We start from the raw sequence: 22,979 nt of genomic DNA, 5'->3' as shown, positions 1-22,979 counted from the left end.
CTATATATAATTTAAAGATAATATCTTTTTTTACTGAACTGTAGTTGGTTTGCAATATTAGCTTCAGGTGTACAACATAGTGATTCAATATTTTTATAAATTATACTCCATTTAAAATTATTACAAAATAATGGCTATAGTTCCCAGTGCTGTACAATATATCCTTGTTGCTTATTTATTTTATATACAATTGTTTGTGTCTCTTAATCCCCTACCCCTATCTCACCCCTCCTTCCTTCCCTGTACCCACTGGTAATCACTAGTTTGTTCTCTATATCTGAGTCTGTTTCATTTTTGTTTTATACATTCATTTGTTTTATTTGTTAGATTCCACATGTAAGTGATAACAGAGTATTTGTCTTTTTCTGTTCTGACTTATTTCACTAAGCATAATACTCTCTAGGTCCTTCCATGTTGTTGCAAATGGCAGAATTTCATGGATGAGTAATATTCTGTTGTATATAAATACCACACCTTCTTTATCTGTTCATCTGTTGATTGGCACTAAGGTTGCTTCCATATCTTGGCTATTGTAAATAATGCTGCTATCACTGAAGTGTGTGTCTTTTCAAATTAGTGTTTTTGTTTCCTTCTGATATATACCCAACAGTGGAATTGCTGGATCATATGGTAGTTCTATTTTTAGTTTTTTGAAGAACCTCCATATTGTTTTCCATAGTGGCTGCACCAATTTACATTCCCGACAACAAAGTACTAGGGTTCTCATTTCTCCATATCCTCTCCAACATTTGTTACTTGTATACTGTTTGATGATAGCTGTTCTGACAAGTGTGAGGTGATAATCTCATTGCGGTTTTGATTTGCATTTCTCTGATTAGTGATGTTGAGCATTTTTTCATGTGCCTTGTGACCATCTGTATATTTTCTTTGGAAAAGTGTCTCTTCAGGCCTTCTGCCTATTGTTTAATGAGTTGTATGAGCTGTTTATATATATATATATATTTTTTTTTAATTTTTAATTATTTTTTATTAGTTTCTGCTTTATAACAAAGTGAATCAGTCATACATATACATCTGTTCCCACATCCCTTCCCTCATGCATCTCCCTCCCTCCCACCCTCCCCATCCCACCCCTCCAGGCGGTCACAAAGCACCGAGCTGATCTCCCTGTGCTCTGCGGCTGCTTCCCACTATCTATCTACCTTACGTTTGGTAGTGTATATATGTCCATGCCTCTCTTTCCCTTTGTCACAGCTTACCCTTCCCCTTCCCCATATCCTCAAGTCCATTCTCAAGTAGATCTGTGTCTTTATTCCCGTTTTACCCCTAGGTTCTTCATGACATTTTTTTTTTTTTTAAATTCCATATATATGTGTTAGCATACGGTATTTGTCTTTCTCTTTCTGACTTACTTCACTCTGTATGACAGACTCTAGGTCTATCCACCTCATTACAAATAGCTCAGTTTCGTTTCTTTTTATGGCTGAGTAATATTCCATTGTATATATGTGCCACATCTTCTTTATCCATTCATCCGATGATGGACACTTCGGTTGTTTCCAGCTCCGGGCTATTGTGAATAGAGCTGCAATGAACATTTTGGTACATGTCTCTTTCTGAATTATGGTTTTCTCAGGGTATATGCCTAGTAGTGGGATTGCTGGGTCATATGGTAGTTCTATTTTTAGTTTTTTAAGGAACCTCCATACTGTTCTCCATAGTGGCTGTACCAATTCACATTCCCACCAGCAGTGCAAGAGTGTTCCCTTTTCTCCACACCCTCTCCAGCATTTATTGTTTCTAGATTTCTTGATGATGGCCATTCTGACTGGTGTGAGATGATATCTCATTGTAGTTTTGATTTGCATTTCTCTAATGATTAATGATGTTGAGCATTCTTTCATGTGTTTGTTGGCAGTCTGTATATCTTCTTTGGAGAAATGCCTATTTAAGTCTTCTGCCCATTTTTGGATTGGGTTGTTTGTTTTTTTGCTATTGAGCTGCATGAGCTGTTTATAAATTTTGGAGATTAATCCTTTGTCAGTTGCTTCATTTGCAAATATTTTCTCCCACTCTGAGGGTTCTCTTTTGGTCTTGTTTATGGTTTCCTTTGCTGTGCAAAAGCTTTGAAGTTTCATTAGGTCCCATTTGTTTATCTTTGTTTTTATTTCCATTTCTCTAGGAGGTGGGTCCAAAAGGATCTTGCTGTGATTTATGTCATAGAGTGTTCTACCTATGTTTTCCTCTAAGAGTTTGATAGTTTCTGGCCTTACATTTAGGTCTTTAATCCATTTTGAGCTTATTTTTGTGTATGGTGTTAGGGAATGATCTAATCTCATACTTTTACATGTCCCTGTCCAGTTTTCCCAGCACCACTTATTGAAGAGGCTGTCCTTTCTCCACTGTACATTCCTGCCTCCTTTATCAAAGATAAGTTGGCCATATGTGCGTGGGTTTATCTCTGGGCTTTCTATCCTGATCCACTGATCTATCTTTCTGTTTTTATGCCAGTACCACACTGTCTTAATTACTGTAGCTTTGTAGTATAGTCTGAAGTCAGGGAGCCTGATTCCTCCAGCTCCGTTTTTCGTTCTCAAGATTGCTTTGGCTATTCGGGGTCTTTTGTTTTTCCAAACAAATTTTGAAATTTTTTGTTCTAGTTCTGTGAAAAATGCCAGCGGTAGTTTGATAGGGATTGCATTGAATCTGTAGATTGCTTTGGGTAGTAGAGTCATTTTCACAATATTGATTCTTCCAATCCAGGAGCATGGTATATCTCTCCATCTATTTGTATCATCTTTAATTTCTTTCATCAGTGTCTTATAATTTTCTGCATACAGGTCTTTTGTCTCCTTAGGTAGGTTTATTCCTAGATATTTTATTCTTTTTGTTGCAATGGTAAATGGGAGTGTTTTCTTGATTTCATTTTCAGATTTTTCATCATTAGTGTACAGGAATGCCAGAGATTTCTGTGCATTAATTTTGTATCCTGCTACTTTACCAAATTCATTGATTAGCTCTAGTAGTTTTCTGGTAGCATCTTTAGGATTCTCTATGTATAGTATCATGTCATCTGCAAACAGTGACAGCTTTACTTCTTCTTTTCCAATTTGGATTCCTTTTATTTCCTTTTCTTCTCTGATTGCTGTGGCTAAAACTTCCAAAACTATGTTGAATAAGAGTGGTGAGAGTGGGCAGCCTTGTCTTGTTCCTGATCTTAGTGGAAATGGTTTCAGTTTTTCACCATTGAGGACAATGTTGGCTGTGGGTTTGTCATATATGGCCTTTATTATGTTGAGGAAAGTTCCCTCTATGCCTACTTTCTGCAGGGTTTTTATCATAAATGGGTGTTGAATTTTGTCGAAAGCTTTCTCTGCATCTATTGAGATGATCATATGGTTTTTCTCCTTCAACTTGTTAATATGGTGTATCACATTGATTGATTTGCGTATATTGAAGAATCCTTGCATTCCTGGAATAAACCCCACTTGATCATGGTGTATGATCCTTTTAATGTGCTGTTGGATTCTGTTTGCTAGTATTTTGTTGAGGATTTTTGCATCTATGTTCATCAGTGATATTGGCCTGTAGTTTTCTTTCTTTGTGACATCCTTGCCTGGTTTTGGTATCAAGGTGATGGTGGCCTCGTAGAATGAGTTTGGGAGTGTTCCTTCCTCTGATATTGTTTGGAAGAGTTTGAGAAGGATGGGTGTTAGCTCTTCTCTAAATGTTTGATAGAATTCGCCTGTGAAGCCATCTGGTCCTGGGCTTTTGTTTGATGGAAGATTTTTAATCACAGTTTCAATTTCAGTGCTTGTGATTGGTCTATTCATATTTTCTATTTCTTCCTGAGTCAGTCTTGGTAGGTTGTGCATTTCTAAGAATTTGTCCATTTCTTCCAGGTTGTCCATTTTATTGGCATAGAGTTGCTTATAATAATCTCTCATGATCTTTTGTATTTCTGCAGTGTCAGTTGTTACTTCTCCTTTTTCATTTCTAATTCTACTGATTTGAGTCTTCTCCCTTCTTTTCTTGATGAGTCTGGCTAATGGTTTGTCAATTTTGTTTATCTTCTCAAAGAACCAGCTTTTAGTTTGGTTGATCTTTGCTATCGTTTCCTTCATTTCTTTTTCATTTATTTCTGATCTGATCTTTATGATTTCTTTCCTTCTGCTAACTTTGGGGGTTTTTTGTTCTTCTTTCTCTAATTGCTTTAGGTGCAGGGTCAGGTTGTTTACTCGAAATGTTTCCTGTTTCTTAAGGTGGGATTGTATTGCTATAAACTTCCCCCTTAGAACTGCTTTTGCTGCGTCCCATAGGTTTTGGGTCGTCGTGTCTCCATTGTCATTTGTTTCTAGGTATTTCTTAATTTCCTCTTTGATTTCTTCAGTGATCACTTCGTTATTGAGTAGTGTATTGTTTAGCCTCCATGTGTTTGTATTTTTTACAGATCTTTTCCTGTAATTGATGTCTAGTCTCATAGCATTGTGGTCGGAAAAGATACTTGATACAATTTCAATTTTCTTAAATTTACCAAGGCTTGATTTGTGACCCAAGATATGATCTATCCTGGAGAATGTTCCATGAGCACTTGAGAAAAATGTGTATTCTGTTGTTTTTGGATGGAATATCCTATAAATATCAATTAAGTCCATCTTGTTTAATGTATCATTTAAAGCTTGTGTTTCCTTATTTATTTTCATTTTGGATGATCTGTCCATTGGTGAAAGTGGGGTGTTAAAGTCCCCTACTATGATTGTGTTACTGTCGATTTCCCCTTTTATGGCTGTTAGTATTTGCCTTATGTATTGAGGTGCTCCTATATTGGGTGCGTAAATATTTACAATTGTTATATCTTCTTCTTGGATCGATCCCTTTATCATTATATAGTGTCCTTCTTTGTCTCTTCTAATAGTCTTTATTTTAAAGTCTATTTTGTCTGATATAAGAATTGCTACTCCAGCTTTCTTTTGATTTCCATTTGCATGGAATATCTTTTTCCATCCCCTTACTTTCAATCTGTATGTGTCTCTAGGTCTGAAGTGGGTCTCTTGTAGACAGCATATATATGGGTCTTGTTTTTGTATCCATTCAGCCACTCTGTGTCTTTTGGTGGGAGCATTTAGTCCATTTACATTTAAGGTAATTATTGATATGTATGTTCCTATTCCCATTTCCTTAATTGCTTTGGGTTCGTTATTGTAGGTATAGTCCTTCTGTTGTGTTTCTTGCCTAGAGAAGTTCCTTTAGCATTTGTTGTAAAGCTGGTTTGGTGGTGCTGAACTCTCTCAGCTTTTGCTTGTCTGTAAAGGTTTTAATTTCTCCATCAAATCTGAATGAGATCCTTGCTGGGTAGAGTAATCTTGGTTGCAGGTTTCTCTCCTTCATCACTTTAATTATGTCCTGCCACTCCCTTCTGGCTTGTAGAGTTTCTGCTGAGAGATCAGCTGTTAACCTGATGGGGATTCCCTTGTGTGTTATTTGTTGTTTTTCCCTTGCTGCTTTTAATATGATTTCTTTGTGTTTAATTTTTGACAGTTTGATTAATATGTGTCTTGGCGTATTTCTCCTTGGATTTATTCTGTATGGGACTCTCTGTGCCTCCTGGACTTGATTAACTATTTCCTTTCCCATATTAGGGAAGTTTTCAACTATAATCTCTTCAAATATTTTCTCAGTCCCTTTCTTTTTCTCTTCTTCTTCTGGAACCCCTATAATTCGAATGTTGGTGCGTTTAATGTTGTCCCAGAGGTCTCTGAGACTGTCCTCTGTTCTTTTCATTCTTTTTTCTTTATTTTGCTCTGCATCAGTTATTTCCACTATTTTATCTTCCACCTCACTTATCCGTTCTTCTGCCTCAGTTATTCTGCTATTGATCCCATCTAGAGTATTTTTCATTTCATTTATTGTGTTTTTAATCGATGCTTGATTCATCTTTAGTTCTTCTAGGTCCTTGTTAACTGTTTCTTGCATATTGTCTATTCTATTTCCAAGATTTTGGATCTGGGAAATAGAATCTTGGATCAGCTTTACTATCATTATTCTGAATTCTTTTTCAGGTAGACTGCCTATTACCTCTTCATTTGTTAGGTCTGGTAGGTTTTTATCTTGCTGCTTCACCTGCTGTGTATTTTTCTGCTTTCTCATTTTGCTTATGTTACTGTGTTTGGGGTCTCCTTTTTGCAGGCTGCAGATTCGTAGTTCCCGTTGTTTTTGGTGTCTGTCCCCCGTGGCTAAGGTTGTTTCAGTATGTTGTGTAGGCTTCCTGGTGGGGGGGACTAATGCCTGTGTTCTGGTGGTTGAGGCTCGATCTTGTCTTTCTGGTGGACAGGTCCACGTCTGGTGGTGTGTTTTGGGGTGCCTGTGGCCTTATTATGTTTTTAGGTAGCCTCTCTGCTAATGGGTGGGGTTGTGTTCCTGCCTTGCTAGTTGCTTGGCATAGGGTGACCAGCACTGTAGCTTGCTGGTCGTTGACTGAAGCTGGGTGCTGGTGTTGAGATGGAGATCCCTGGGAGATTTTCGCTGCTTGATATTATGTGGAGCTGGGAGGTCTCTTGTGGACCCGTGTCCTGAAGTTGGCTCTCCCACTTCAGAGGCACAGCACTAACTCCTGGCTGCAGCACCAAGAGCCTTTCATCTGCCCGGCTCAGAATAACAGTGAGAAAAAGTAGAAAGAAATAATTAGTAGAAGAAAGAAAGAGAGATTGAAAGAAAGGAAGAAGGGAAGAAAGGAAGGAAGGAAGAAAGAAAGGAGGGAGGGAGGAAGGATGGAAAGAAAGAAGGAAAGGAGGGAGGGAGGGAGGAATGAAAGCAAAAGGAAGAGTGAATGGAAGAAGGGAGGGAGGGAGGAAGGAAAGAAAGAAAGACAGGAGGGAGGGAGGGAGGAAGGAAAGAAAAAGAAAGTGGAAAGAAGAAGGGTGGGAGGGAGGGAGGGATGGAGGAAAGAAAAAGAAAGAAGGAAAGGAGGAGCGGAGGGAGGGAGGGAGGAAGGGAAGGGAGGAAAAAAAGAAAGAGCAGGTAAAGTAAAATAGAATAAAGTATGAAATATAGTAGCGTTATTAAAATTAAAAAGTAATTATTGAAAAAAAAAAACACGGACCGATAGAACCATGGGACATATGGTGGAAGCAAAGCTATACAGAGAGAATCTTACACAGAAGATTACACATACACATTCACAAAAAGAGAGCAGGGGGAAAAATAAAAAATCTTGCTCTCCAAGTCCACCTCCTCGATTTGGGATAATTCGTTGTAAAAAGAGGAAAAGGGCGAAAAGTCTGAAATCTTGCTAAGTCCACCTCCTTAATTTGAGATAATTCGTTGTAAAAAGAGGAAAAAGGGGGGAAAAGTCTTAAATCTTGTCCTCAAGGTCCACTTCCTCAATTTGGGATGATTCGCTGTCCATTCATGCACTCCACAGACGCAGGGCACATCAAATGGACCGTGGAGCTTTAATGCGCTGCCTCGGAGGCTGCACAGAGAGATTTCCCTGTCTCTGCTCTCACAGCTCCCGGGTCTCAGCCTTGGACCTGGCCCCGCCTCTGCGCGTAGGTCGCCGGAGGGCGTCCGTTCTTCGCTCAGACAGGACGGGTTTAAAGGAGCCGCTGATTCGGGGGCTCTGGCTCACTCAGGCAGAGGGGAGGGAGGGGAATGCCCTCTCCTCGCGCACCAGGCAACAAAAGGGAAAAAAGTCTCTTGCCGCTCCGGTAGCTCCAGACCCTTTCCCCGGACTCCCTCCGGGCTAGCACTAACCCCTTCAGGGTCTCTTCCTGCCGCCAGCCCCAGTCCTCTCCCTGCGCTCCGACTGAAAGCCGATACCCGAGCCTCAGCTCCCAGCCCCGCCCGCCCTGGCGGCCGAACAGACAAGCCTCACGGGCTGGTGTGTGCCTGAGGGCACCGATCCTCTGTGCCAAAATCTCTCTGCTTTGCCCTCCACACCCCTGTTGCTGTGCTCTCCTCCGCTACTCCGAAGCTTTCCCCCTCCGCCACCTGCAGTCTCCGCCCTCGAAGGTGCTTCTAGTGTGTAGAAACCTTCCCTCCTTCACGGCTCCCTCCCACTGGTGCAGGTCCCGTCCATATCCTATTGTCTCTGTTTATTCTTTTTTTCTTTTGACCTACCCAGGTATGTGGGGAGTTTCTTGCCTTTTGGGGGGTCTGAGGTCTTCTGTCAGCGTTCAGTAGGTGTTCTGTTGGAGTTGTTCCACGTGTAGATGAATTTCTGATGTATCTTACACATCTCACCAGCACTGTAGTTCTTTAGTCATCAATGACGTCATCCAATTCCTCTCATTACTTTCTACGCCATCTTGGATCTGTTTATATATTTTTGATATTAACCCCTTATCGGTCGAATCATTTGCAACTATTTTCTCTCATTCAGTAGGTTGTCTTTTATGTTGATGTTTTCCTTTGTCATGCAAATCTTTTATATTTAATATTTAATTAAGTCCCATTTGTTTATTTATGCTTTTCTTTTGCCTTAGGAGACAGACCCAAAAAAATATTGCTACCACTTATGTCAAAGAGTTTTCTGCCTATGTTCTCTTCTAGGAGTTTTACGGTTTCAGGGCTTACATTTAGATCTTTAATCCATTTTGAGTTTATTTTTGTTTATGGTGTGAGGAAATATTCTAATCTCATTCATTTGCATGTAGCTGTCCAGTTTTCCCAGCACCACTTATTGAAGAGACTGTCTTTTCTCCATTGTATATTCTTGCCTCCTTTGTCATAGATTAATTGACCATAAGTGCGTGGGTTTATTTCTGGGCTCTCTATTCTGTTATTTGATCTGTCTGTTTTGAAGCTAATAATAGCTTTTTAAAACAAGCACCTGGGTCCAAAAATAGAGTTGCTTACAAAAGATGAAATATATTCATTAATTCACTCATTCAATTATCTACCCATCCATCTATCTATCCAACCATTCTTTTTAAAAATATTTATTTCTAACATGTGCCAGGAAGTGAGGGTAAAGCAGCAAACAAAACAAAATGCTTGCCCTTATAAAGCTTAATTTCTAGTAGGGAAAAATAAACAGGTTATAATAATTAAGCTATATAGTATGTCAGATGATCATAGATGTTACAGAGAAAAACTAAGTAGGGAGGTGGGTTACAGAGTTTTGGTTTTAAATTGAGTGAGCAAGGAAGTCTTCACAGAGAAGGTGACATTTGAGCAAAGACCTAAAGGAGATGAGAGGGTGAGCCATGCAGGTATCTGGGGGCAAAGGTAACCAAGAAAACTGTAGGTATTAAATTCCTGAGGCAGGAATGTGCCTGCCATATTCAAGAAAAGGCCAGGAAGCCAGTGTGGCTGAGGTGTCTTGAGAAAGGGCAGAGTAGTGGAAGATACGATCAGAGAGATAGTGGAGGGACAGTTAGTAAACATAGGGTCCTGCAGGCCACTGAAGGGACTCTGATTTTTATTCTGGTTGCAGTGGGAACCGTGAAAGATTTGGGGCAGAGAAGTGATATGATCTGACTTAGCTTTTGGATTCCTTGTTGAAAAGAAGCTGTGTTGAGGTGGAAAAGGTGCGGGAGTAAAGGCAGAAACGGAGGCTAGTTAGGAGGCTATTGCTGTCATCTGGGCCAGGGTAGGAGCAGCAAGGTGGTGAGAACTGGTAACTTCTGACATATTTTGAAAGTAGAGTCAGGTAGATTTGCTATTTAGAAAGGAAAGAGAAAGAAGTTAAGGATGTTTATAGGATTTGGCCTAAGGAATTTGAACAGTGGAGCTGTCCTATACTGGTAGGATGGGACCTGCTAGGGGAGAAGCCAGTTTGATGAGGAAGATGAGGAAGTGGGTGTTTGACTGATGATTTCGAAGGGCACCCAACTAGGAGCAGACCACACTGAGTCCTTCAAGGTGGGAAGGAGGTGATGGGCAGAGATGACCGAATGACCATCTGGGCTTGAAGGTTCTTACTCCTTACAGAGGGGAATGGGCATAAAGACAGATAAACACAGTAGAAGGCAAACTAGCCTAGGTTGCAGGAACAGTGCCCTTTCCACCCAGAACTTTCCTTTGGGATAGAAATAAGTGGCCCTCTATATGGTTCGAACTTTTAATCACTTATTCAGTCTTGAGACTAGGCACAATCAATTTCACACCTCATCTGATTACAACCCTTCCTTGACACCGTTAGTGATAAGACTGGAAGAGACCTCTATTGCCCTGCACACAATTGAAAAACACACTTTGATGGCTATGTGATTATATACCTCTTTGAAAAAAAGTTTCAAGTAAAATCAAATCCTTTTGCTGATATCTCCCACCTTCACCTTTTTGTTCTATACATTTTTGCCCAATCTTTTTGCCTGAAGCTGGAAATTATGCAGATTAAGATTTGTCTTCACCACTATGCTAACATAGACAAGTTCCATTGCCACCATGCATAATTATCAGTGATTTAATTAGTCCCATGAGTTTTCAGAACAAAGTCTTTCTAAGATTGGTTTTAAATGAAATTTAGGGGTATAAAGAATGATTGTTAAGGCAGGTTAAAATCAGTGCCTAAGACTGAATGAACACCAGTAAGAATTATAATAATTGTGCTGAGGTGGTAGATTGTAGGTGTTTTCTATTTTTTCCAATTTTTTAAACATCTTTATTGGAGTATAATTCCTTTACAATGGTGTGTTACTTTCTGCTGTATAACAAAGTGAATCAGGTATATGTATACATATATCCCCATATCCCTTCCCTCTTGCATTTCCCTCCCACCCTATGTTTTTATTATTTAAAAATATACAGGAAAGAACCATTATCATAGTTCTTTTTTTAAAAATTTTTATTGGAGTATAGTTGATTTACAATGTTGTGTTAGTTTCAAGTGTACCACAAAGTGAATCAGTTATACATATATTATACATATATCCACTCTTTTTAAAAATTCTTTTACCATATAGACCATTACAGAGTATTCAGTAGAGTTCCATGTGCTATATAGTAGGTTCTTATTAGTTATCTATTTTATATTTAGTACAGTGTATATGTCAATCCCAATCTCCCAGTTTATCCCTCCCCCCACCTTGTCCCCTGGTAACCATAAGTTTGTTTTCTACATCTGCAACTCTACTACTCTTTTGTAAATAAGTTCATTTGTACCTTTTTTTTTTTAACATCTTTATTGGAGTATAATTGCTTTACAATGATGTGTTAGTTACCGCTTTGTAACAAAGTGAATCAGCTATACACATACATATATCCCCATATCTCCTCCCTCTTGTGTCTCTCTCCCACCCTCCCTATCCCACCCCTCTAGGTGGTCACAAAGCACCGAGCTGATCTCCCTGTGCTATGCGGCTGTTTCCCACTAACTATCTATTTTACATTTGGTCGTATATATAAGTCCATGCCACTCTCTCACTTTGTCCCAGCTTACCGTTCCCCCTCCCTGCATCTTCAAGCCCATTCTCTACATCTGTGTCATAGTTCTATATTGGATTGATATAGTGTGTTTGAACATTTGATTTTTAAAAATATCTTTGTTTTGAGCAGCATTGCAAAGGTAGTATACCGTGTGTTTGTGCTACACGCCAGTTTTTCCTTGCTTATTACTATGCCTGTAATAGTAAGAGATAACCAGAGACAATCTTATTGAAAGGGAAGAGTTATGGTCACCGAACTTTTGCCTGAAAAACATCCCTCTGATGTTTTCTAAGTAGAAAGAAGCTTTTACTAATTCATTCTAAATTTCTATTGTGCACAATTTTTATTTTAAAGAATCACTAACTTTCCTTTCATAGATTTTTAACTTCCTAAAGGGCATGTAAATAGTAACTATGTATTAAAAACTAGACTCATACTTGTCATATGTGAAATGACACACATGCAAGAATAGTAACTATCTCCTTTCCCCTCTAACCTCTCTAATCTTTACCTCCTGCACGTCAACATTTTTACCTGTCCTAGCCTGACCTGGGATGTCTTTGATGTTCACAGCCTGTCTGGCAAGTATCATAATGTGTGGTAATACTCCTTTTGATGGGACTGTTACAAATAGATATTTGTGATATCTGTTCCAGGAGCACGTGTTTGTGCTCCTGGAATTCACTCCTGGAAAATTAGCAACAATTTAGAATTCATCATCTTAGATTAATTTTGAACTGAGTTTAGGTTGTGTGAATACATGCTTATCAACAAGACTGAAATATCTTAAACATACTGTGAAATTGAAAACTTGCAGAACTTTTATGTAGTTCAGAGGTTAAGACAGTTTGTGCTCGCTAAGGCATACTTGTGAGTAAACCCCTCAGGGAATCCAGTCCTGTGAGCCTGGAAAAGTATTTTCCATTGTCAGAGCTTTCATGTTATTAAAATACAATGATATAAAAAGAAGAGCTCTGTAGGCATCATCCTTCCCTTCTGATAGAGTTCTACACCACTTCCCCTGCCACACAACGTTGAAACCATGCACACCCCACTGTAGGAAACAAGGGTCTTCTTATAGGAAACATCAGGTGCTTAAGGCTTAGAGAAGATATGAGAGTTGTCCCCAAATATTTGATGAGTTGTCAGGTGAAGAGGACCCCCAAAAACTGAACTGGAGGTAGAACCAATAGAGGCAGAGTTTACAGGGGGACCATAGTTAGACTCAATTTAATGAGAAGATTCCTAAGAATTGTAGCTATTTAACAAAAGAACAGGTTTCCCTGCAGTATTCAAGAAAGGGCTATATGATATTTTTCAGGTTACAGAGTAGGGGCAAGAGGTTTAATCTCATGGGCTCTCGGAATGTCCTAAAAAGAAGAGTCAAAATAATTTCTTTGTCCTGTTGGGCACACTAACATTCTGAGTCGTGAAGAAACTTGTTTATACTACCCCAGTCTCAGAACTACTTCCACATGTTCTTTTCCAAGAATGGAGTAAAAAATACTCTAAAGGGCATAGGGGATACGCAGGTGGGAAATATAAATGAGCAAAGTGGACTGGGTGGGCACTGTGATGAAATAGAACCAAACTCTTTCAAAGTGCATGTACCTGTGGCTTCCCTTTGCCTTATGGGCAATGAGAAATAATGTTGCCAAATCTGGACTTTTCAAGGAAAGCAGGAAATTGATTTTTTGCCTGTGAGAGCTCTTGATTTTTAAAGCATTGGCAACTAAAAACATTTAAAACACAGTGCAGAATTGAGGGTGGTGGAGGTTCAAACAAAAATTGTCTGCAAATCAAATTTGGCTATTATACCACCTTCTCATGACATCTGGAACAAGCAAAGAGAAAACCAAATGAATGAATTAGCAACTATCCTGGTCACAGATGAGAGCACAAATGAGAATGCATGATTTCTGAGTCATGTGTCACTAGGTTTGTTGTCATTTGTGCCATGTAATGTCTTGCTCAAAGGGCATGGGTTAACTAAACATATTCACGGTCCTCACAGCAGTACAGGCTCTGGAGAGCTATCATGGCAGTGTAAAGTATTCTAATACACAAGTCCAGTTAGGGCTCTTCGTATACCATCCTCAACAGAGCACCACATGGGAGGTATCATGAGACGGTGGAGTCAGAGAGACCTGAGGTATTATTCCTATGTCCCTACTCACCAGCAGGTGACCTCAGAAGATCATTTAACCTACTTGAGTCCGAGGTTCTGGGTCTGAAAAATGAGGAAACTGATACCTACCTCTTAAGAAAAGTGTGGTTTGAATGGGAGAAGTATATGAAGCACCCGGCAAAGGAACCCAAAGGAAATTACTTCCCTGGATTTTTCTCTCGGATCTTCCCTCTCACTCATTTAAGTTGATTCTCTAATGAAAAGTATGAGTAATTGTCTGAGTTTATTCAGGAAAAACAAATAAATAACAGATAAGTGAATAAAAAGTCAAACAACAACAAGATCCTGCTACCCTCTTCTCATGATACTTCATATCCTGCCATTTCAGGAAGTGTTCTTAATGTTGCAGGGAAAGGCTGGCTGAAGTTTAGCTGGTCACAAAGGTCTCCATGTGTAACCATGGGAGAGAGAAAATTTATTACTGCAGAAATTTCATTGGGGGTCCTTTGGGGCCCACATTTTCATGTTTTGTGTTGAACAGCCTCATGCCAGCTCTCTAAGCTTTTACTGAACATCTTTTGCTGAGATTTTCCTATATCCACATCTAGAGATGAGGTTCAGATCTGCATGCTTTCTCCTTCTAGTCCAGGGTGTGTAAGCCAGCTGTCTGCTGAAATTCCATCCTGAGTGCTCCGAATCCATGGTGCTCACATGACTGCCACTAAGAACACATAGCTTCATGGGGCACTTTGGGGAATCGTTATTCTGTGCTGTCATTTCTCTGTCAGTACAGTGTGTGGAGATCCTTGAGAATTATTTGATACACTCTTTTCTCACTGCACTGCCACCTTTTAAATAAAATCCTAAAATCCATTAGTGCGTTAAACAATGATCTCAGGATGTAACATTGATACTAGTAGGATCTGGCTTATTCCAATTGTATTCAAAGTAAAAATGGGCATAGGCATACAATTGTCCAGAAATCACCCCATATATAAGCTTCTATAATATCACAGGAAGAGAAAAAGATAGCAGTGTTACTCTCATAACTATATAATATTTGTCCCACATCCACACCTAGAAAGCATGGCTGGGTACCATTTCCCAACATAAATCTAAAACAGGCATGGGTGGTAACACAGCATTATTCCCACAGTAAAGAGGACTGCACCAATCAATATTTATTCTGCAATTTATGGAGGCTTCAATGTCCATTGTGTGGGAGCTGGGCAGAAATGGAGTTAAAGTTGGGAAGGACAAAAATTTAATTACTTTTCTTTCATAAAATTAGAGCAACCTGTATAGAGAAGGTAGATGTGTAAAAATTCTTAGAAAATAAAGCTTGGCCAAGAGCTTTTAAAAATTAGAAAAAAAATGTTGATATGATCATCACTTGATACATCTTATTGACCCTTTTAGTTGAAAGAAGGTATGAGTCTATTAACTGAGCAACTAATAGTAAGCAGAATTCCAGAGACAGCACCTAGGCTTCAATTTTGAAAGTTGCTTAAAATCTAGCAGGATCAGAGCTCCCTTAATGTGACAGTGTAAGGCCTTCCTCTCCCAATATGACACCCCTCAGTTCTCTGAGCAGGGGACACCCAAATTGGGATCCAGACCTCTATTAACTCTATTGAAAGGCCTGGAAAATTGCCACGACTGAAAGTTTGACAGCACCCATTAAATTAAAGTGATGCCTCGTCACCATTTTTGGTTAAAGTGTTATTAAATAGAGCCTTCACTCTTTCTTCCTTTTGATGTTTCTTTCACACAAATTTCATCTCACATTTATAATTCATTCCACCTTAATTCCCCCCCATTATGTCGAAATTTTTCAAATGCTTGTGTCTTAGTTTTCTCTCTTTAATTTCTCCCGTTCCTTCCCTATTACCACATTTCTTTTTTTCAAATATTGCTCCCATTTGGCATTAGTCTATGCATTATATATGCATTAATATATGCATAAGAACCTTATATCCATGGGAACAATGATCTGCATTCAAATGTCTTCTCATATTTTTTACTTCTTTATAAGACTAAAAGAAGAAAGAAAATGAATTTTATGCTGTCTTTCCACTCCCCCTATCACAATGCAGATCCATTTCCCATGGGGACAAAGGTGCTTCCCCCCTAGTTTTTCCAGGCTTAGTCAATAGCAACCACCATTCATCAAGTCACCCAAGATAGAATTCCCCAGGCTGACACCTCTTCCTTATTTTGCAAGTCCTTTGTATCTCTAAGTACTTCACTGTATACAACCTCTGGCATCTCTCATATCCACCCCCAGCTCTACTGCCACTGACATGATATAAAAGATCCTAATAATCTTCCACCTGGACTATTTCAGTTGCCTCCTGCTTCTATTCTCATTTCCTTTTTTATTTATTAAAAAAATATTTTTGAGATCCTACCACCAACTCTGTTGGGTGTTTATCAAGTTGAGCACGACTGGTGATCTGCACCTTAACAGACTCTGTAGTTTAGTAGGGGAGGGAAATGTGAATCAAATGATCAAAAAACATGTGAGCACAGCATCTCAGCTGCCAGTGTAATTTTCCCAAATGCAAATCTCCTCACAGTGCTTAAAATCTTTCAGTATCTTCCCATTTCCTTTAGGATAAAAAAACCAAACCTAGTGAGGCCTACCAGGTCCTCCACACTCTGGTCCCTGAGGGCCTTTTCAATTCTTTCTCTCAACACTAGTATCTCTCTTCTCTCTCCAACATCACAACTGCCTGTTTTTGCTCATGCACTCTCCTGTGCTTGAACGTTCTTCTTCCACTCTTCCTATCTAGGACCCCTGTCCTTTCTGCTAGGCTAAAACTGATGAATTTTCCCAGAATCAACTCAAACATCAACTCTATTTTTTGAAAACATTCTTGACATTCTCCACATGTGACACGACCCACCTTTGTGTTCCTCTGTACCTTATTAAGTCTTGAGTCTCACCCTTGCACCCCTTCATCACATTTACATGTTACATCATACGAGCATCTTACCCACTAGATGAGAAATGCTTTGAAGTCATGGACTTTGTTTCATTCCTCATCTCTGCATCCTCAGGGCCAACTCTTAAGTCCGGCACATGGTAAAATAGTTCATTGCAAATGAATACGTGAATGAGTAAATATAGAGTTATCAAGATATATTGAGTGCTATGTTAGCAACTGTTCAAAATATTTTATGTTTTTAATTCTGTTAGCAACCCAAAAGGTGGGTATTACTATTTTCTCCATTTACAAGTAGGGTAATCAAGTTAAAAACAATCTGACTAATTAGCCCAAGCTTACCCAGGTTGAAAAGGGATGGAGCTTGGACAGTGAGTACAAACAAATGTTTAAGAGAATGAAAGACTGAATGGACAAATTCAGAAAATTTAAAATAACTTCATTGAATTCAATTGTCCTTATTTTTTCACCATGGAGGAGATGATTTGTTGTTGGAACTGTGCTGACTCTAACTGGCTAGAAATTTGGGCAAGGCCTTTGGTCTTAATTCATGAGAAGGAGGCCATGATGTACCTCCCATAGGTTTGCTGTGAGGATTAAATGAGATACCCAGGGAAAGTGCTTAGCACAGTGTCAGGCTTGTGGTAAGTGCTAAGTAAGTGACAGCAATTGCTCTTATCTTTAATCACAATAGGAATTCTTTCTATTCCTTCTTTTTCTTAATTGTCAAAACGTTACAGAAAGTTTCAAATAGACAAAAGAGGACAGAAAAACAATAACACTAATCTCCATGTACTTAACACCTAGATATAACATAAATTAACAAAGTGTAAATCCTTTTCACAGATAAAGTCATAACATAATAACACTACAGTTACTGTTGAGATCTCTTTCTATGCCTCCCTTCCCAGAGGTAAGGACTATACTGACATTTGAACTCATTCTTTCTATTCAATATTTTTTATACTTTTATTACACATATATTTATCTGAAAACAATGTATACAGTTGTTTTGTATGCTATTAAAATTTGCATTACAGTATTCTTTATACCTTTTTTTTTTTTGCAACTTGCTTATTCATTTAATATTGCATTACTGAAATTTACCTCTTTGGGTACATATGTAACTTGTTTATTCCATTCTGTGGATATACTACCAATTCATCTTATGAATATTTATTATTTAAAAAAATTTTTAGCTGTTAAAAACAAAGCTCATTGAATATCCTAATACACATCTTATTAGGTACCTGTAAAAGAGTTTCTCTTTATTTTGAGAGAGAATTAAGCCCTACTGCTCTAAAACATCCACCATGTGTAATGAATTAATTCTCTCATATCAATCTAGAAGGGAACTAGCTATGGACCCTGGGAGAATTGAGAAAATAGTTACTCAAATTATTTTCTGTAGGACTTAGTTTTCTCACAGAACCATGATTGACAAGGGTTGTACACAGGAGGGGAAATGTTAGATTATAGGGTATATATTGGTTCCACCATGTGAAATTGCTGGTATCTAATCACTTTAAACCTACAAATATGGCAGTTTTATATAGCTCAACCTACATGTCTTTAACTTTGAAAATATTTTGCTTATCTGATGTTTATGAAATGGTATTTTATTGCTTTAATTTGTATTTACTGGAGTACAATGAAGTCTGAGAATCTTTTTATATACTCTTGACAATTTGGCTTTCCTGTTCATAATCTTTGCCCATTTTTCCAATGGATCTCTTGTTTTTAAACATGCACATATGTGTGTGATAGTAAATATCCTTGCCCTATCCTTGGGCCTTTAAAATATTTTCTGTATGGTATCAATTTATGCAGAAGTTTAAATTTCACTCTAATCAGAATTGTTAATCTTTTCCTTTTTAGGTTTTTCTTTTTCTTATTTAAGGATTGTTAAATTCTTTGCTTTTTACGTTTAGGTTCTTAAAATATGTGGAGTTTAATTTTATGTGTGGGGACCGGGATCTAATATAAGTCTTCCCCATCACTCTAACTTGTCTCCTCATACCGACTTCTGATCTAGAAATTACAGGATTAGTATCTGGTACACTGAGGGGCTTCTGAGATCAGTGCTGAAGTCCTCTATTTGATTGCAGTACTCACCTGTTGAATATTTAGACTATCCTTCCAGATAATATTTACTATTTTAATTGTGATAGTTTTATAATTTCCTTATATATGGGGGAAAAATTCCCATACTTTGTTGTTGGTCTTCAAAATTGCAATAAATTTTCTATGCTCTTTGTTCTACTATGAATTTTTAAGATCAGTTTACCAAGTAAGTTCCATCTAAAAATATATTGGGCTTTTAAAGAAAACAATGCATTATTTGAATCAAAATAAAATTGAAGCGATACATTTTTATTTGTTCATGTGTCTCAAGTCTCTCTCTCTCTTTTTTTTTTTTACATCTTTATTGGAGTATAATTGCTTTACAATGGTGTGTTAGTTTCTGCTTTATAACAAAGTGAATCAGTTATACATATACATATGTTCCCATATCTCTTCCCTCTTGCATCTCCCTCCCTCCCACCCTCCCTATCCCACCCCTCTAGGTGGTCACAAAGCACCGAGCTGATCTCCCTGTGCTATGCGGCTGCCTCCCACTAGCTATCTATTTTACGATTGGTAGTGCATATATGTCCATGCCACTTTCTCGCTTTGTCACAGCTTACCCTTCCCCCTCCCCATATCCTCAAGTCCATTCTCTAGTAGGTCTGTGTCTTTATTCTTGTCTTACTCCTAGGTTCTTCATGACATTTTTTTTCTTAAATTCCATATATATGTGTTAGCATACAATATTTGTCTTTCTCTTTCTGACTTCACTCTGTATGACAGAATCTAGGTCCATCCACCTCATTACAAATAGCTCAATTTCGTTTCTTTTTATGGCTGAGTAATATTCCACTGTATATATGTGCCACATCTTCTTTATCCACTCATCCGATGATGGACACTTAGTTTGTTTCCATCTCCGGGCTATTGTAAATAGAGCTGCAATGAACATTTTGGTACATGACTCTTTTTGAATTATGGTTTTCTCAGGGTATATGCCCAGTAGTGGGATTGCTGGGTCATATGGGAGTTCTATTTGTAGTTTTTTAAGGAACCTCCATACTGTTCTCCATAGTGGCTGTACCAATTCACATTCCCACCAACAGTGCAAGGGTGTTCCCTTTTCTCCACACCCTCTCCAGCATTCATTGTTTCTAGATATTTTGATGATGGCCATTCTGACTGGTGTGAGATGATATCTCATTGTAGTTTTGATTTGCATTTCTCTAATGATTAAAGATGTTGAGCATTCTTTCATGTGTTTGTTGGCAGTCTATATCTTCTGTGGAGAAATGTCTATTTAGGTCTTCTGCCCATTTTTGGATTGGGTTCTTTGTTTTTTTGTTATTGAGCTGAATGAGCTGCTTATACATTTTGGAGATTAATCCTTTGTCAGTTGCTTCATTTGCAAATATTTTCTCCCATTCTGAGGGTTGTCTTTTGGTCTTGTTTATGGTTTCCTTTGCTGTGCAAAAGCTTTGAAGTTTCATTAGGTCCCATTTGTTTATTTTTGTTTTTATTTCCATTTCTCTAGGCGGTGGGTCAAAAAGGATCTTGCTGTGATTTATGTCATAGAGTGTTCTGCCTCTGTTTTCCTCTAAGAGTTTGATAGTTTCTGGCCTTACATTTAGGTCTTTAATCCATTTTGAGCTTATTTTTGTGTATGGTGTTAGGGAGTGATCTAATCTCATACTTTCACATGTACCTGTCCAGTTTTCCCAGCACCACTTATTGAAGAGGCTGTCCTTTCTCCACTGTACATTCCTGCCTCCTTTATCAAAGATAAGGTGACCATATGTGCGTGGGTTTATCTCTGGGCTTTCTATCCTGTTCCATTGATCTATATTTCTGTTTCTGTGCCAGTACCATACTGTCTTGATTACTGTGGCTTTGTAGTATCATCTGAAGTCAGGGAGCCTGATTCCTCCAGCTCCATTTTTCGTTCTCAAGATTGCTTTGGCTATGTGGGGTCTTTTGTGTTTCCATACAAATTGTGAAATTTTTTGTTCTAGTTCTGTGAAAAATGCCAGTGGCAGTTTGATAGGGATTGCATTGAATCTGTAGATTGCTTTGGGTAGTACAGTCATTTTCACAATGTTGATTCTTCCAATCCAAGAACATGGTATATCTCTCCATCTATTTGTATTATCTTTAATTTCTTTCATCAGTGTCTTATAATTTTCTGCATACAGGTCTTTTGTCTCCTTATGTACGTTTATTCCTAGATATTTTATTCTTTTTGTTGCAATGGTAAATGGGAGTGTTTTCTTGATTTCACTTTCAGATTTTTCATCATTAGTGTATAGGAATGCCAGAGATTTCTGTGCATTAATTTTGTATCCTGCTACTTTACCAAATTCATTGATTAGCTCTAGTAGTTTTCTGGTAGCATCTTTAGGATTCTCTATGTATAGTATCATGTCATCTGCAAACAGTGACAGCTTTACTTCTTCTTTTCCAATTTGGATTCCTTTTATTTCCTTTTCTTCTCTGACTGCTGTGGCTAAAACTTCCAAAACTATGTTGAAAAAGAGTGGTGAGAGTGGGCAACCTTGTCTTGTTCCTGATCTTAGTGGAAATACTTTCAGTTTTTCACCATTGAGGACAATGTTGGCTGTGGGTTTGTCATATATGGCCTTTATTATGTTGAGGAAAGTTCCCTCTATGCCTACTTTCTGCAGTGTTTTTTTCATAAATGGGTGTTGAATTTTGTCAAAAGCTTTCTCTGCATCTATTGAGATGATTATATGGTTTTTCTCCTTCAATTTGTCAATATGGTGTATCACGTTGATTGATTTGCGTATATTGAAGAATCCTTGCATTCCTGGAATAAACCCCACTTGATCATGGTGTATGATCCTTTTAATGTGCTGTTGGATTCTGTTTGCTAGTATTTTGTTGAGGATTTTTGCATCTATGTTCATCAGTGATATTGGCCTGTAGTGTTCTTTCTTTGTGACATCCTTGTCTGGTTTTGGTATCAGGGTGATGGTGGCCTCGTAGAATGAGTTTGGGAGTGTTCCTCCCTCTGCTATATTTTGGAAGAGTTTGAGAAGGCTAGGTGTTAGCTCTTCTCTAAATGTTTGATAGAATTCCCCTGTGAAGCCATCTGGTCCTGGGGTTTTGTTTGTTGGAAGATTTTTAATCACAGTTTCAATTTCAGTGCTTGTGGTTGGTCTGTTCATATTTTCTATTTCTTCCTGAGTCAGTCTTGGCAGGTTGTGCATTTCTAAGAATTTGTCCATTTCTTCCAGGTTGTCCATTTTATTGGCATAGAGTTGCTTGTAGTAATCTCTCACGATCTTTTGTATTTCTGCAGTGTCAGTTGTTACTTCTCCTTTTTCATTTCTAATTCTATTGATTTGAGTCTTCTCTTTTTTTCTTGATGAGTCTGGCTAATGGTTTATCAATTTTGTTTATCTTCTCAAAGAACCACCTTTTAGTTTTATTGATCTTTGCTATCATTTCCTTCATTTCTTTTTCATTTATTTCTGATCTGATTTTTATGATTTCTTTCCTTCTGCTAACTTTGGGGGTTTTTTTGTTCTTTTTTCTCTAATTGCTTTAGGTGCAAGGTTAGGTTGTTTATTTGAGATGTTTCCTGTTTCTTAAGGTAGGATTGTATTGCTATAAACTTCCCTCTTAGAACTGCTTTTGCTGCATCCCATAGGTTTGGGGTAGTTTTGTCTCCATTGTCATTTGTTTCTAGGTAGTTTTTTAATTTCCCCTTTGATTTCTTCAGTGATCACTTTGTTATTAAGTAGTGTATTGTTTAGCCTCCATGTGTTTGTGTTTTTTACAGCTCTTTTCCTGTAATTGATATCTAGTATCACAGCGTTGTGGTCAGAAAAGATTATTGATACCATTTCAGTTTTCCTAAATTTACCAAGGCTTGATTTGTGACCCAAGATATGATCTATCCTGGAGGATGTTTCATGAGCGCTTGAGAAAAATATGTATTCTATTGTTTTTGGATGGAATGTCCTATAAATATCAATTAAGTCCATCTTGTTTAATGTATCATTTAAAGCTTGTGTTTCCTTACTTATTTTTATTTTGGATGAAATAAAAATTGGTGAAAGTGGGGTGTTAAAGTCCCCTACTATGAGTGTGTTACTGTCGATTTCCCCTTTTATGGCTGTTAGTATTTGCCTTATGTATTGAGGTGCTCCTATGTTGGGTGCATAAATATTTACAATTGTTATATCTTCTTCTTGGATTGATCCCTTGATCATTATGTAGTGTCCGTCTTTGTCTCTTCTAATAGTCTTTATTTTAAAGTCTATTTTGTCTGATATGAGAATTGCTACTCCAGCTTTCTTTTGATTTCCATTTGCATGGAATATCTTTTTCCATCCCCTTACTTTCAGCCTGTATGTGTCTCTAGGTCTGAAGTGGGTTTCTTGTAGACAGCATATATATGGGTCTTGTTTTTTTATCCATTTAGCCAGTCTGTGTCTTTTGATGGGAGCATGTAGTCCATTTACATTTAAGGTAATTATCAA

Source organism: Hyperoodon ampullatus (assembly GCF_949752795.1).
Source record: "Hyperoodon ampullatus genome assembly, chromosome: 4".
Lineage (NCBI taxonomy): Eukaryota > Metazoa > Chordata > Mammalia > Artiodactyla > Ziphiidae > Hyperoodon > Hyperoodon ampullatus.
The sequence above is the reverse complement of the archived record's forward strand: the minus strand, read 5'-3'. Positions refer to the sequence as shown.